General features: G+C 38.5%; 1 protein-coding gene across 1 annotated transcript in view; it reads left to right on the forward strand.

Moving 5' to 3' along the window:
• LOC128885526 (RNA polymerase II elongation factor Ell) overlaps positions 1-14,816 on the forward strand; it is a 255,314-nt gene that overhangs the window by 110,884 nt on the left and 129,614 nt on the right. The window lies entirely within an intron of this gene.

Here is a 14,816-nt window from a genome sequence, read left to right on the forward strand (position 1 = left end):
CAATAAGATACCGATAAATTGTACCATGTTTGCGAAAATGACTAAACGCACACTAACGAGGGGGGTCGAAAAATTGAGAATAATTTGGATCGCGAAAGGTCGGTCAAAGTATGTTTTAGAAACAAAATTCGTGTACGGTTTGATTTCGAGAAAAATGTTCTAGGAATTTAGGATACAACGATGTAATAAAACGTTGGTCAGACACGTACTTAGTACATAATTGAAAACGAAACCTTTCGAGTCAAGATTCGATCCGTTTTCATTTCCTCTTGCAAAACGAAATTTCCTTGCCTGCGTTTCTTTCGGGGAAGAAAGTACGAGGCAGTAAAAGCAACTGATGCTCGATCGGAGCGAGTAGAAAATCGTGAGTGCAGGAAACTTTGACTTTACGGCTTTGGTAACTCACTTATAATCCGAGATACCGTCTGTTCCGTGTCAAAGGCAACACCGCGGGTTCGTTTCAAGAAGTGGGGCTAACTTCGTCTCAACCCGATGGACAGGATCCATCTCGACTAGGTAGATTTTGCTGTACGTGGTTTTAAAGTTCTTTAGTAGCAGGAGCTAGATTATGCTGACATTCAGGCGAGGGGATATCTCATAAGAAGGGCACGTAGGATGGATGAAATAAGTGTAACAGATCTGTCACTAGTGTTGTTAGAATAAAATATCGAAAGGGGGAAGTTGAGAAGATTATTAAAGGGTGATAGAGAATATGCCAGTATAATACAGCATCATAATTCAAAATACAACATAGTACAGAATATTACAGATGGTTCAAAGAGTACTGTATACGAATAATATTATTTGTTTTTTATTTCTAATGAGAAAATTTGTAGAAAATGCCATGCAACTACCTCTTCTTACTACTTAGTGTAGCTTGCCTTACGACGTCCATAATTGTAATTCTCTCAACAGACGTATTATTTTTGCACACTTAAATCATGTTATAATACGTAGAAAAAATTATAAAAGACTCTATGGTTTCCTCTCCCAAAAAATTTTAAGAATCCTCCCTTAAATCCGAAACCAAAAGTCTCCATAGCACGCGATACGCGCAACAAGCCTCGAAATCGGTAATTGGAAAAGGGTAGTCGCGTGTTTCAATTGAAAGGTGTGGAAAGTCGGGAAAGGGGAGGATACGGAGAGCGTCGTAGTCCGTGAAGCAGCGTCGGAACGCTCGGTGTCGGGCGTACGTGCGAGCGCATTCGAATCTTTCTTGTCCCCGATGCGATTGCGTAATACAACAACGCGATTGTCGCGCGCTTATGCGCCGCGAACACCGCAGGATACCGTCTCGAATGCAAACGGGGAAAATGCGCAACGTGTGTTGCACCGACGAAGAAACAATCAGTGGGACCTGAGGGGATGGTCGCGGTGCAGTTTTGCGGCCATCAAGTAATTCAGGCCAGGGAGCCGCGCGTTAACGACGACGCTGACCTTGAATGTCAAGACTCCATCGCGAACCTCTGCATGCGAACGAACAAAATGGACGGGAATGTCCCGACGGCGTCGGGATGCAAAGCGTTTGAAACATCGCCGGACCTCGGAACCTCGCAGCTTTTCCTGGTTCTCGGCGCAGGTAGACGAGGCTGGGGACACGAACCAGCTTCCGCGTTGAGAACGAGACTCCACAGAAGACCTCAGGTAGTTTTAGTCGAATCGAAAGTAAGTGTTAATTAAATTAACGCGTAGGATATTAGATTACCGCTCGCGAAGAGGGCGATAATTATACGTTATTATATTTTATTATATCTCCATGATACTAATAGTAAGTTGATACGTTAGTAAGTTACAACGATGTTAAAGAAAAAAGTTAAGAACCCAAGTCTTGGTCATTTTTTGCTTGTTCGAGTAACTTCTACGGCCCAACCTCGAAGTTATACCGATTGAACTGTATGCTCGACTAATTGAAAGTAGTAGTTTCAGTCCCATAAAATTACCGATGCAATTTGACCCTTCCCCATAATAGGAATCTTAATCTCGACGAGATTCTCCACTCGAATGTTGTTCTATTTCGAAAACGGATTTCCTCTCCGACAAATGGCGGATTACTGGTAATCCACGCGGCGTGTATCGAAAGTAGGAAGCAAAAATAACCCAATAGCGAAGGAAAGAAAATCCGACGGAAAAGAAACCGTGATATATTTACGCGCGAAACGCGGTCGTGAGCGCGTGTAAAACATTAAATCGAATTTAAGACTGATTCGAGTGCAGAAAGTCTCGTCGCAAAGTCGTTTGAGGATAACTCTAGAATGCCAATATATGGGAGAAAGTACTAGATATATAAATAACTCAATTATTCATTGCGCTTTTTAAGTAGGCGTCGGAATGTGTTTCCTTTTACTCGTTAACAATTCATTTGAATATTCACTTTCTTGGCGATTGAATATTCAAAAATCTGTTTGAAAAGCAATCTCGATTCTTGTTTACTCTGTGTTACGCATGGATCAGTAATAGCTACTATGGCGCATCTTGTCCCTGGTTGCAAGACATTTTCTACCGGTTTGTCTGCACTTTGATATTTGTTCTATCGCTATAACGGACGCTTCGAAACTTTCAAGATTTTTAAAACGTACTAATCTTCACTCAGTCGCTAATAACCCGTTCGAGTTGCAAGCGAAACTATAAATAACAGATTTATAATTTCTATTTGACAAAATGACTGTACAAGCTGAGCTCAAAGTACGCATATTTATCTATCGCTAATATTTGGATTCTTGGAGAGATCCCCAAAAAATGGGACGAAGCATCGAAATTTCTATTAAATTTTATTTATTTGTCCACCGGATAAGTCTCTCCGATGAAACCTAATAAACATGCGCGTTGCACGAATTATATTTTCCCTAACTCGATCGGTCGGATTTGGGGACGCGAAAAGGTTTTAGTTATTTTCGAAGGAAGAAACACGGGTTGAGCAACATGTGCAGGGCACGGTTCTTTAAAAAGCAGCGCGCGAGATTCACACACAGAGGCCTTTCGGGGCCTGGACTCACCCAGAGGCCAGTTCGGGCCTGGTACGTGGCATAACCCAGTAAGAAAAGAGGCGTGGGGCCCCCTTTGAGTGGCACAGCTGTTCCTCGAAACTTGAATAACGATCCGGGGGAACGAACCGCGCAGACGGCTGGAAATTTTACAAACCGAGAATAAGTATTGCCTGTGAGCGTGATTCGAATTAAGGCGTCCCCAGAATGGCGCCGGTACGCCTCGACCGATACCGGACTATTAAGCACAAGGAAAAATATCGGACGTTCGGGAAGCATTTTTATTGATGTTTCGACTCCTTGCTTTTGAGCATCACTGTAATTTAAGAATCACATTCGTAATTTGAAACGATATCGTCAGACGGTTCGATCGTATTTATTGGCTACCTTCAAAGTTAGAAATTATAGGCTACGATTAGCTTAGAATAGTGTTTTTGAAACGTGTTGTCGCTGATATAGCTGTTTCATCACCAACTCAACTAAAAATTAAGTCTTTTCTTTTATTGAGAGATTTACAAACTTAGTATTTTGAAGGTGTGTGACAATTTTCAAGCGAAAAATTGTTATGGAATTAAATCAAGTCTTTTGTTTTGTTAAATGCATATCAGAATATTAAATTGCACATAAATTAATGTTTCGCTCGAATATTATTGAAGAGTGTATACAAAACATAAACGTGTAAAAAAAATAAAAATAAATAAAAATTAACGAGTTGAAACGTTACTAAGAGCGCTCGTTTAACATTATCTAACAATCTTCCTTATTTACGCAAGTATATTCGAGACTCGTTATTAATATTAAGGAAAGTTGTTAAGAAATCACGCTCTGGGCTACCAAGGAGAATGGACTGAATATCAAAGACGAAAGAAATATGTTCTCTGTTCTTAATATAGTAATACTTTCAAGGGAGATATAACTTACATAAGAAGATACGAGGTTAGAATGATCGATACGTGCTGTCGAGACACATCGACTCTACTTTTGGGTCCTCCTCGGTTTATTAATGTAATCACAATCGGCAGTGTTTTCAACATCGTACCGATATACGAGTTCTTTAAAATGTGTCCAGTGAAGACGAGAAGAGAGTAAAAATACAATTAACGTGTATTATTTTGCTAGTTCATGAAAATTGTACTTTCAGTAATTTCTATGTAGCTACACATTTATAAAATATTGTAGTAGGAGACTGTTTGTTATACAACAAATACGTGTAACATTTAAAGGCGTAACAAAATAATTAACTTGTTTGATCTGCGATTACATCGTGAATACTAGAAAAAAAAAATATACATATCAAATTGAGTAACCTCCTCCTTTTCGAAGTCGGTTAAAAATAATTTCTATTCATTTGAGAAATGAAACTGAAGTACTACACCTAATATTATTAAATTCAATTATATATCTAAACGAAAAATATCGTATCGCAACTTCTGTTTTACTATCGATCGGTAAACAGTACTTCGAACGTAAGCTCGAATCATCTAAAATGCTTGTATCGACGAATGCTATCGATGCATGCACGTGTCGATGATTAACAGTCTAATGAATTCTATTCGTGTAAACAGGTGTTGAATTATTAAATAGTAACGCCGCTCTTTAAGCGAATTTTTAATCGTTTTAGCCTGCACTAATCACCTAGAATTCTTGGTTTCGCATTGGCGTCGATTGATGCCGGTTAAAGCCACGGAACAACACTCGTGTATGTATTTTTAACGAGCGAAACATTTAGAAAGCGTCGGTTTCGACGATTGCAGACGTTCCATCGCGAACGCAAGCAAACGCCTGTTGTTCGACTGTCGCGATCCCACGAACGACATTTCGATGATACTTCGGAAAAATATCGTTATTTTCGTTGCTACCGATTATTATGATTTCGCGGCCGAGTGGCAAGTTTTTTCGAGTCTCGTCCTCCTCGGAAATGTTTTCAAGCGTCGCTCGCTTGAAATAGAAATCGGCCTTTCTAGACGCTCCTGTGCGAATTAAGTTTCTCCGTTTCTCGCGTATAGATTTCAGAAAAATCAAATTCTTTTCGCGTTCTCTTCAAGTTCAGGATTTTTAAACTACGCGGTTAAGTTCGCAAATAAATCTTGGAGTATCGATGAAGACATAGATGCTAGGATTTTAAATTCATTTCTCTTGTGTCGAAATCTTTTAGAAGTTTGATTAATCTAGACTAAGATTATCTTCGTATCGTTGAATTTTTATTTTATTGCTATTGCTATTTTGTCAATTTTTGAATTTCTAAGTACCATTTAATTCAGTTGACAAACAGACTCGTATGTATTTCTTCTTTTACGTTTAACGTAATTTGATTTTTCTCGCACCTTAATTCTTGTCATTCTTGTTCTATACTTCTTTATCTTCAAGGTTTCGTCTTCGTTTCGCAGATTATTCTTATTTGCACAGTTTGTTTGATTCTGCAACATGTTCCCTCTAATTTTACTATTTGCTGTCACACCTACGCTCTGTTTTCTTGCAATCTTCATTTCAGCAACTCACGCAATTCTCGAGTGACTTCAATGCGCTTTTATCAATATTGCCTTCTATTTTATTTTCGCCAATTTTATTCCTTTCATTTTTGCAATTTCTCAACGACAATTTTCTTTGTTTTTTTTTTTTCTTTTAATTTCGAGAATTTTTATCTTCGAACGACTTGAATTTCCTCGAATCCAATGACGTCTATTTTCCTCGTCTGGTTGGAAAATCGTCTTCGCGATGGGCCCCTTGTTTGACGAGCGCTTATCAGCCCGATTAGATAATGCGATCCACGAACATTGTACGTATGCGCATGAGAAGCGTGAAACTCGACAATCCCGAGCGAGGAACGCGTGCCGGAAATGTAATTACACCCGTTCAGTGTCATTACATCGTTTGTGATCGCGTATGCGCGGGTTTCTTTGCGTCAAAGTGACATCGCGTGTCTTTTTTAACCAGAATTATTTCGAAATGATGTTTCCTCAAAATCGTTTTTGAGCAAAAATAGAAAAGGCCACTAACTTTATTTCTGCCAAAATTCAAATTTTTCACCGTGCATTGGCTAACTTCTCTACCATTGTATATAAAAACATTGACATCCCACAATTATTTATCATTAATAAAAATTAAAAGAAAAATAAATCCTTGTCTCTTTTACGCGTACGATAATAGTCCCTTCACCACGGCGTGGAATAAATTACACTGGGTGAAAGTGACCATCGATACGTCAGAGGAAGTGCACATTTCGGAGAGTAATGTCAACGATCGAAAGCGGCTTCAAACGAGCCGATCTCGAATTTTCCTTGCTACTTAAACCCGCCTTACTTTCCGCCCTGTCCGACTGCAGAATTCCAATCTCGATCGAAAGCTTTTAACCGAAATTCTTTGCCTCGACAGAGGACATTTCGGTTGCCACACGTTCCGCAAACTTGGAGAGTAATAAATTAGCTGGAGATGGATGTGTGCTATTTTCTTGCTGATTTCATCGTTTCATTCCAAAATATATTGGAAGCGAATTTTCTCGATGCCAACTAACCCTGTAATAATAAATCGTTGCATTCGTGTGTCTTGTTGTTATACTTGAATTACCGATCAGAACCATCTTTTTCCTCTTTTATTCGCGAGGTCGTCGATTTTCTCTCGGTTTATAATCACAGATGAGATCGATGGAGGTTTTTTCACAAGCGTTAATCGTCCGTGAAGAGTGACTTTGATCAGCGACTGTGAGTTCGACTCTGTTAGGAGGAACGTGCTTTCCGCAAATTATCGCTGAAACAATCGATCGAAGGGACCGAAGCGTTACACGTCCGAGAGAAAAACACGTACCGTCGAATAGGGTTACTTGCAACACCGGGGTAACTCGCAACATTTTGTTGCTTATTCAATTTTTCAGGTTCGTTATTTTCCGCGCTAACCTTAGAGAGTAGATACCATCGTAATTTGTTTTCTGTAACATTAATAAAGGGTGAGAAAGAAAATTTGGATATTTTCAAGCAAGTTTTCTTATTAGAGAAAAAGGATCAGTGAAAATCATCTACAAATATTATGAATTTATATTATGTCCTTAGAAAAAGGTAACTTCGATCATTTAAAATTATTTACTATGTTTTCACGAAATATTTGTAGCAGATCGATTAAATTTCTATTCTTAAGCTTAATGTTCATTTCTCGCTTAAATATTTTTAGAATTCATTCCGTTTAGTTTTAAAGTGAATAAGTGTTTCAAGTAATCCCATTTGACGGTACGAGGAAAACCATTACGTTTTAAAAGCGAGCAATTCGTATCATTCCTAGCACCGTCTAAATTTATGACCATTCAACGGGGAATTACGCGGAAATTATCGATATTGCGCGTATCGTTATGCAATTAAATGTAATCAATGCATGGAAACTGATCGACGTCGGATCGCAGACTGCAAAACCCGTTCGAAACATAGCATAGAGACATATTCGTGGCGGTTAGTCTTTTCGAAGTTGACCGGACAAGTATTTGAAAGTTATTTTTAGAGACAATTAGCGATTCGAGATTTTCCACTCTGCGCATACTTGCAGTTTGTGACTAAAAAGCAAACAGATTTGCTCTGTGTTACTATTAATTTACCTTTTTTCTTTCCAAGTACTGTTGAAAGTAATAAAAACTTGATTCGCTCGAGACAGATGGTACTTTGCAACTGATCCTTACGTATACAAAGTAAAAATCGATAATTAACCGTTACAAACGTAATTTCTTAGTATCTGATACTCGATACATTCCTTGGAATCTCGTAGTCAATCAATTCCTAAGAACATGTAATTATATCGACCATTACGTATCATATGTCACTTGCTATGGATCATATCATTCGAATTACCTAACGCTTCACTAACGCTAACAAAATTCATAGCTAATCGCTCGTGGCATGTGTACACATTGAAGTAATAGATTCAAGAGCCTATGAAGATTAATTAAAGACTTATATTTTATATATTTATGCATTTGTTACATTCTTGCATTTTTGTGTAATTACACTCGTCATAAATGCATATTAATCCACAGTCTATTACTCAAATGTAACTTTGCTCATGTCTGACTTCTTTGACCTACAGTACACGATACTATTCGAACAACCAACGAGCATATGAATATTGAAACTTTTTTTACTCGCCAACGAGTCTGTCCTAGAACGTTGCATCATCAATAAACCAATCTTTACCCACAAATTAATCTCGTTACTGTGACAAGCAATATTTTCTTATCTATTACTGAGATAGCGTTGTATGCTCCCATCATTATATAAATTAGGAAGTATCATATAAATATTACTCAAAAAACAATTCTGATTGATGAAATAAATTTAAGTGCATGAATTGCAATATTCCTTACGCAATCTTTTAAAATACTGTCTATCACAAAGTTCCTTAAATCTAAGTTTTTACGAACATATCTTAGCTCCAGTTTTATAATAATGTACTTGTTACATAATACTGCACATAAATTGACATTAGTTTCATAGAATATATAAACCTTGAACATTTATACAATTTATATCCTATATAGACTCTTTTATGTCAATACGGAACTTTAACATTGCACTTTGTACTGCTGTTTTAGAACTATATCTCAGTCTTCTCAGTTGTTAAGTATTCCCTGTGTCTGTATAAAAATATATGAGTGTGTAACTAAAAGATCGACAAGTTAGTTCTATCAATGAAAAAGCGAACCGAGTTTTTCGAGTCGATCTGAATGAAGCTTGCCACTCGGTGAAACTCGTCCGTCGGGTACGTCAGTTCTACCTGAATCGTCCAAAACGATACTTTGAAAGCCCAGGCCATCGTCTCCACCTGCTCGTTTCACGTGATTCACGTAGAAGTAAGGGCTCCTCTTTCCTGGCAACCGCGGAGTCTTTTTCCCCCTGTTTCCTTTCTTTCGAACCACCTCCACCTCTCCGTTTTATTCGTTTCGTTTCGAAGCAGCCCCGCTCGAGTTGGTTTCCCCCGAACGAATTTAGAAACCTGCTCCGAAACGACCAAAAAGTCCGAACGAAGCGCGTGCGCCAAAGCAAAGAAAACGAGACCGCAAGGATGCACGGGATCGCTGGCACTTGTTGTTTCGAGATTCACGAGAGCGAAAACGCGATGCGTTGACTGCTGATGTTGGCGAGCAACGCTCCGATCGACGAAAGACGTAAACCGGGTACAAAGTCAGGGCTGCGCAAAATTTCGTTGGTAAATGGCGCGAATAAAAGCGACGTGTGACCGTTTATGCGCGAGGCTTGCTCGATTTGATGGTTAAATCTTTCTTTGTTTGCTGTGCAAAATTTGTATTCAGATCAGAATTTTGTTGCCCATCTCTGAGTATATATTGTAATATTTGAACGGGTCTTAAGACGCATGCAATTCACGTGCAAGATTTAGAGAAAAATGATCGAGGAAATATTTTTAAAATCGACCTGAAATTTAGCCGATTCGTTTAACGAAGATAAGAGGACCATTCCCATTATTTTGTACGTATAAATTCTTTCACGTAAAGCCTGGAATTATGATTGACACTTTATCGACAAAGGTTATCGGCTGTACTATATTTAGTTCTTAAAAATGTCTGGTTATTCGAAAGATTACTTCATCAGTGTGTGTACCTTTCTGCCAGTGAGTACAAAGTTCGTAATCAAAGATCGTAGAGGCACAGCTTTTGAATTCATCGAACGCTTCGAATCTATTTCCCGCGCTTTCTTTTTTCTACCCAGCCGCTTTTCTTTGAGAAAGTTGTCCAGACTTCTAAATATGCAGATAGCAATCCTTGATAAAGAGAGAGAGAGAGGAAGAACTAACGCTACTGCTAACAACAAAGGTACGCTTTCAAAATCCTCGACGTAACCGCTCGAGTCGAATTTAAAGCGTGAACGAAACAGCGCATAAAAGCATCGACAAGAATTTTTGTAACAATTCTGCGAGCTCATCGAGCAGACGATAACACTCGAGAGATATCGACGATGGCAATTTGAAAGATTCGTTCGGAGAATGCACGAGATCATGGATATTCTCTTTTAAACGTGACTTTTATTCCGTTCGCAAACCATGCGCGAAAACCCGACGGTATCGATTTACATTGAACAGTTTGCGGTTCGATGCATTTTCCTTGTTTCGCGACGGGCCATCTGAATCAGTTCGGAAAAATGACGTCGAGTGTAGCTGTAGTTCTGCTATCGAAAGAGATTCGTGGCAGGAATATGAATTTTTTAGTTTCGATAGATTCAATTTTATGAGATTAGGATCGTTAAAAGGATTTTGTTTTTGTTGAAAACGGGTGGACCTGATTTCGGTAATAAATACACACGTATCTTGTGGTATTTTTACAGCGTTTATTCCAACGGCTCTCGCTCGACTAACTGATACTGGCGATAAGAAAAGAAACAAAACAGAATTGGCACAAGTGGGGGGTAACGATGAGCCACTGGTCCTCGCTAATTACCGATCTTGGGCATTAGATGCCATTCACGCTACGGTTTCATTATTTAAAATTTAGGAGGTGATTATATACATTTCATTTATTTTTGTATCGTAATTTTCTTTTATGCTCTTACTCAATTTTGTTAAGTATGCAATATTTCTGCAAATTAGAAGGTACTATTGTTATTACCGTCATTAGAAATACATATGTGAAGCTTTACAATAAATCATAAAAATGAGAAGTAGTTAATTTTACATGCAAATTACATGCAAATATGAATCGAAAATGTGATGTGGAATTTTTTCAGCAACTTCCTAAACTTGTAATCGTGTACAAAAATTACTGAAATATTTTGAATATTCATACCACGTGATAACGAAGTTCTAATGTTACTCTGTTATTTACTTTTCGCCAAGTCGTTCTGTGAATACATCACGTTTTACGTGTCTTGATCATAATGAAAAAACTCCGTTAAGTATGAGTGACTAGTACCCGCGATACACATTAAATTATCCGCGGAATGCGTCTATTTACGCACGAAGGCGTCGTCGCAGTGTGTCAGTGGCAGTCTTTGACACCATAAATTCCCCGTGGCCGACACGTATGCAAAAGCTCCGTGAAAAAGGTGCGAGTGACGCGACGAAGAATGCACTCGAGAAGCTTCTCCTCTGAGAAAAAGGTTCGCGGGTTTCTTTTTTTTTAAATTCCAACGCGACACCGCCGCGAGTCGGATTTTTCAAAAGAAGTTTTTTATCCGCTTCATCGAGCTTCTTTCCTTTTCTTCGGGTATTTCTAACGACGGCTTAACCCTTTGTCGTCTGACTCTTAAGCAGCAAGTCTTTAAGTACGTAGTCCAATGGAGCGGTATTCAGTATTTTTGCCTATAGTTCTATCGAAAGTTATTATTGGCTCGATTTTACTTAACGGGATGTTTAACCCTTTCACGAGCAAGCATGTTTGGGTAATAGACTTGCGAGGAAGCTTTGCTTGATGTTTGTATTATTTATTTAATACTTGTATCACGTACTTACATAGTACAATAAGGATATGGAAGTCTGATGAAACGAAAAATTAGGGGTAGACTAAATTAACCCTTTTTACTGCCGGACGATTTTTGCTGGAAAAAATATCACCTTATAGGGGATCACGAGTCGAAGCTTTTGTATATTTACAATTTATTCATAGGCTGCCTAGTTTCGAGAATAAAAGATTATATAATTCCACGAAGGCCATCTGAATTCCATCCGGAAGTCATTCCAAAAGTTAAGCACCCCCGCTCTTCGCCCCAGACATCCTAACAAGGTCCTCAATCGACGCACCTAGTTTCTCCCCCGAGTGGAATCGTTGCATTTCCGACCTCATTCGTCTCTTTTTCCCTATTTTGCTCGTTATCCGTCGTTCGTCTTGTTCGCGTCACTCCAGCTCGCGCGATTCCAGGCCAATAATCATCGACGCACGCTCAGGTGGCTCGAAAAGGCCCGACGACACGTGAAATCCATCCTCGTGTCCTCGTGTCATCCCTCTCTCCTCCCTTCGTTTTCCAGCCGTCCTGCCCACCTCTCTCATTTTTCCGTCCAAACAAAAGCATCCCGCGAAACTCGAGATGCCCCCGCGATGCACGGACGCCAATCGACGGTGGCGTCGCGGCGTTTCCTTCCGTCCTATTATCCTCCACTTATTTTCTTTTTTCATCGTTCGTCTCCATCTGGCGGGGGTTCGATGGGTTCCCGTAACGCGATTGAAACTCCATCGCGGAGAAGCGTCCTTGCAGCTGCGCCGCGAAGGGAACCAACCGACAAGATTACCCCGTCCTTGAAACCACGGGCGAATTTCCGCGTAATGGAAATCGATATTAACGACTTCCGGAAGCGATTTAACGAAGCGCCGTTCGCGATCGTTTATTAGAGGTTTCGCGCAAAAGAGTCGCCGCGCTGTTACGGCGTCGCTGCGTCGTTAATACGTTGCGTAATTACGGAACGTGTTGCGCATCTTATTTTTCCGTTTGCTGTATGTTTAACGCGGAGGAGGTTGTTTTCTACCGGGTCGTTTATTTTTTAATCATACGAGATTCGTTTGTTTCGTGCTTCGTGCGAACAAACTTCGTTGCTCAAGGATAACTTCCTTCTATTTTTGTTAAGAAACATTTTTCCATTACACCGTAAAATTGTTACTTTGTTCTCTTAGCCATTTTACTTATGGTTATAGACAAAAGTTTCTAATTATGAGAAAAACGCTGTTTTATCTTGTTTTCTTATTAGTTTAAGCCATAATAACGAACTCACATTACACTTACGAGGCTTGAATAGATCAGTGTCCCATGAACAAAGAACGCTCACGGACGATTAATGACAAATTTTAACGTCAAAAGGGTTAAACATCCCGGCGAGTGCAATTGTTTATTGTGCACTCTGGCACGGAGAGCTCGCGTCGCGCTAAACTCGTCGTTTCAATCACTAAATATGTAGCAGGTATTTTTAGTAACCTCCGTGCTAATTACTTTTAGATCGAGCTAATAAAAGGTTGGGATGGGTTTTGATTCTATATATGTCAGATTAAATTCGTAAACAGCAGTAACTTTGGTGGCTTACCAGTTAATTTTATGCATAAACCCTTTTGCAATCTGAGAATATATTTAAATATCAGTATTTCTTTTCCTCGGACAAAAGTTTGTAAATGTGTTTGACTAAAATTTGATTTATTTATTTTATTGATTCGCTACGCGTTACCATAAATAAAGCTCGAAATGGAATACAAAGGGTTGAAAGCGTTAACAATCTCACGTTTGAGATTTTGTTTCAAACCGAACGTTGAAGTATTTTATTTACTGCGATTGGCACGCGTGTGTACACAAATGTGTACTCTCAGCGATATGTTTCAACAAGAGCTTACTAACGGTTGTGTAATTTGATGAAAGTTTCGAGATTTCGTCAGAGCTCCACGCAGTTTCGCAAAATATTTCCTTTTTTTTTTTTAACTTGTCCGTAAAATAAGTGAAATCCGAGCTAAACTAGACTTGTTTCCATATCTGTGAGGTCATGTTAGATAATTGACGCTTGAGGTTAGATTAGCGAATTGCTATCTATTAAGTTCACACTTTCAAAAGTTAAGAAATGTAATTACTGTTTGTCCTCGCAAATAATCTTCGTTCAGTTGTAAGATTTTCTCTAAGTCTAGTTCTCGGTGCACCCTACCTACCCTTAATTATTTTACTGACATTTGACTTGCCCTGGTATTTTTTTTTTTTCAAATTATCTGGAAAACGAGCTATGTATAATAAATTTCTTTCTAAAATTTTTAAGCCATTTTCCATAAAAATACAATTTCACTAAATACGGTGGCTTCGATTAAATTTTTCTCATTTCTTTTTATTTTTGCATCAATTTCGCGAGTTGAAATAAAAGCGAATGCAGCAATTTTCGCATATAAAATGTGTAGGGTAGAACAGCTGACATTAAAAGGGCTCCAAAACACCCTTCTCTGTTCCCTATTTCCCAAATATTCCTATCACATTAAACATTTAAAACACAATCCACTTCAACATATATACTTAGCGCATAATAATAGCCCATAGTAATCGATTCATGCATATACCGTTGAGAAAGTATATTTTGGGTGAAAGTTGAAGGGTTTCGAGGCTGGTATTACGTTTTTCCCTGAAATTTTACCATAGACGAGAATATTCCCGATTTCGAAAGGGCGCAATTACTTTTCTCAATGAAATTATAGGCTATTTCGATTAAAATTTCATGTTTGAAACATAAAAAATAGTGGTGCATACTTTAAAAATAATTTCAGATGACAAGTATTTACTTCAAGGAAATTCAAAATGGTCAAAACGTTTTGCAGCTGTTGGAACCATTTACTTATCGGATTCTTATTTTTCTAAAAACATTGCAGTTCCTTTTAGAGACACGTACAGTTCTCCAGAAGCGCTCCGTTAATTTCATAAATTAGAACAAAGCAACTACTAACAAGCTTCGCTAATGTTTGTTCAACTGTAATCCGACCAAATCCACTGTGTCAGGGAAACGGAATTTACGATTTGCTGACACTTGTGACACGGTAAAATCGCACGCGTTGCACATATTACCAAAACTGGGTCAGTGCAAAACTCGTGGGTCTGATGAAATTCGCTGTAAATCATCAGGTACACGTGGCGAGCAACGAAGTTGTTGATAACTTCGCTCAGAAATAATTTAGAAATACACGAGTATATTAATATCACGAAAGAAAATAATAAACATTTATTGACTCTCAGACTTCAAGTTCCTCTCGTATTTTAGTAAGATCAATTTTTCAATGAAACAAAAAGAAGAGAAAAAGCAGAATAAATTTAACAAAATATATCTACTTTGAATAAAAGAATACAGTATTTTACTTTATACTATTAGAATCAGAGAAAGTGAAAAGTATCTCGACATAATTTTCAACAA

This window comes from Hylaeus anthracinus, unplaced genomic scaffold (assembly GCF_026225885.1).
Source record: "Hylaeus anthracinus isolate JK02 unplaced genomic scaffold, UHH_iyHylAnth1.0_haploid 11981, whole genome shotgun sequence".
Classification (NCBI taxonomy): Eukaryota; Metazoa; Arthropoda; class Insecta; order Hymenoptera; family Colletidae; genus Hylaeus; species Hylaeus anthracinus.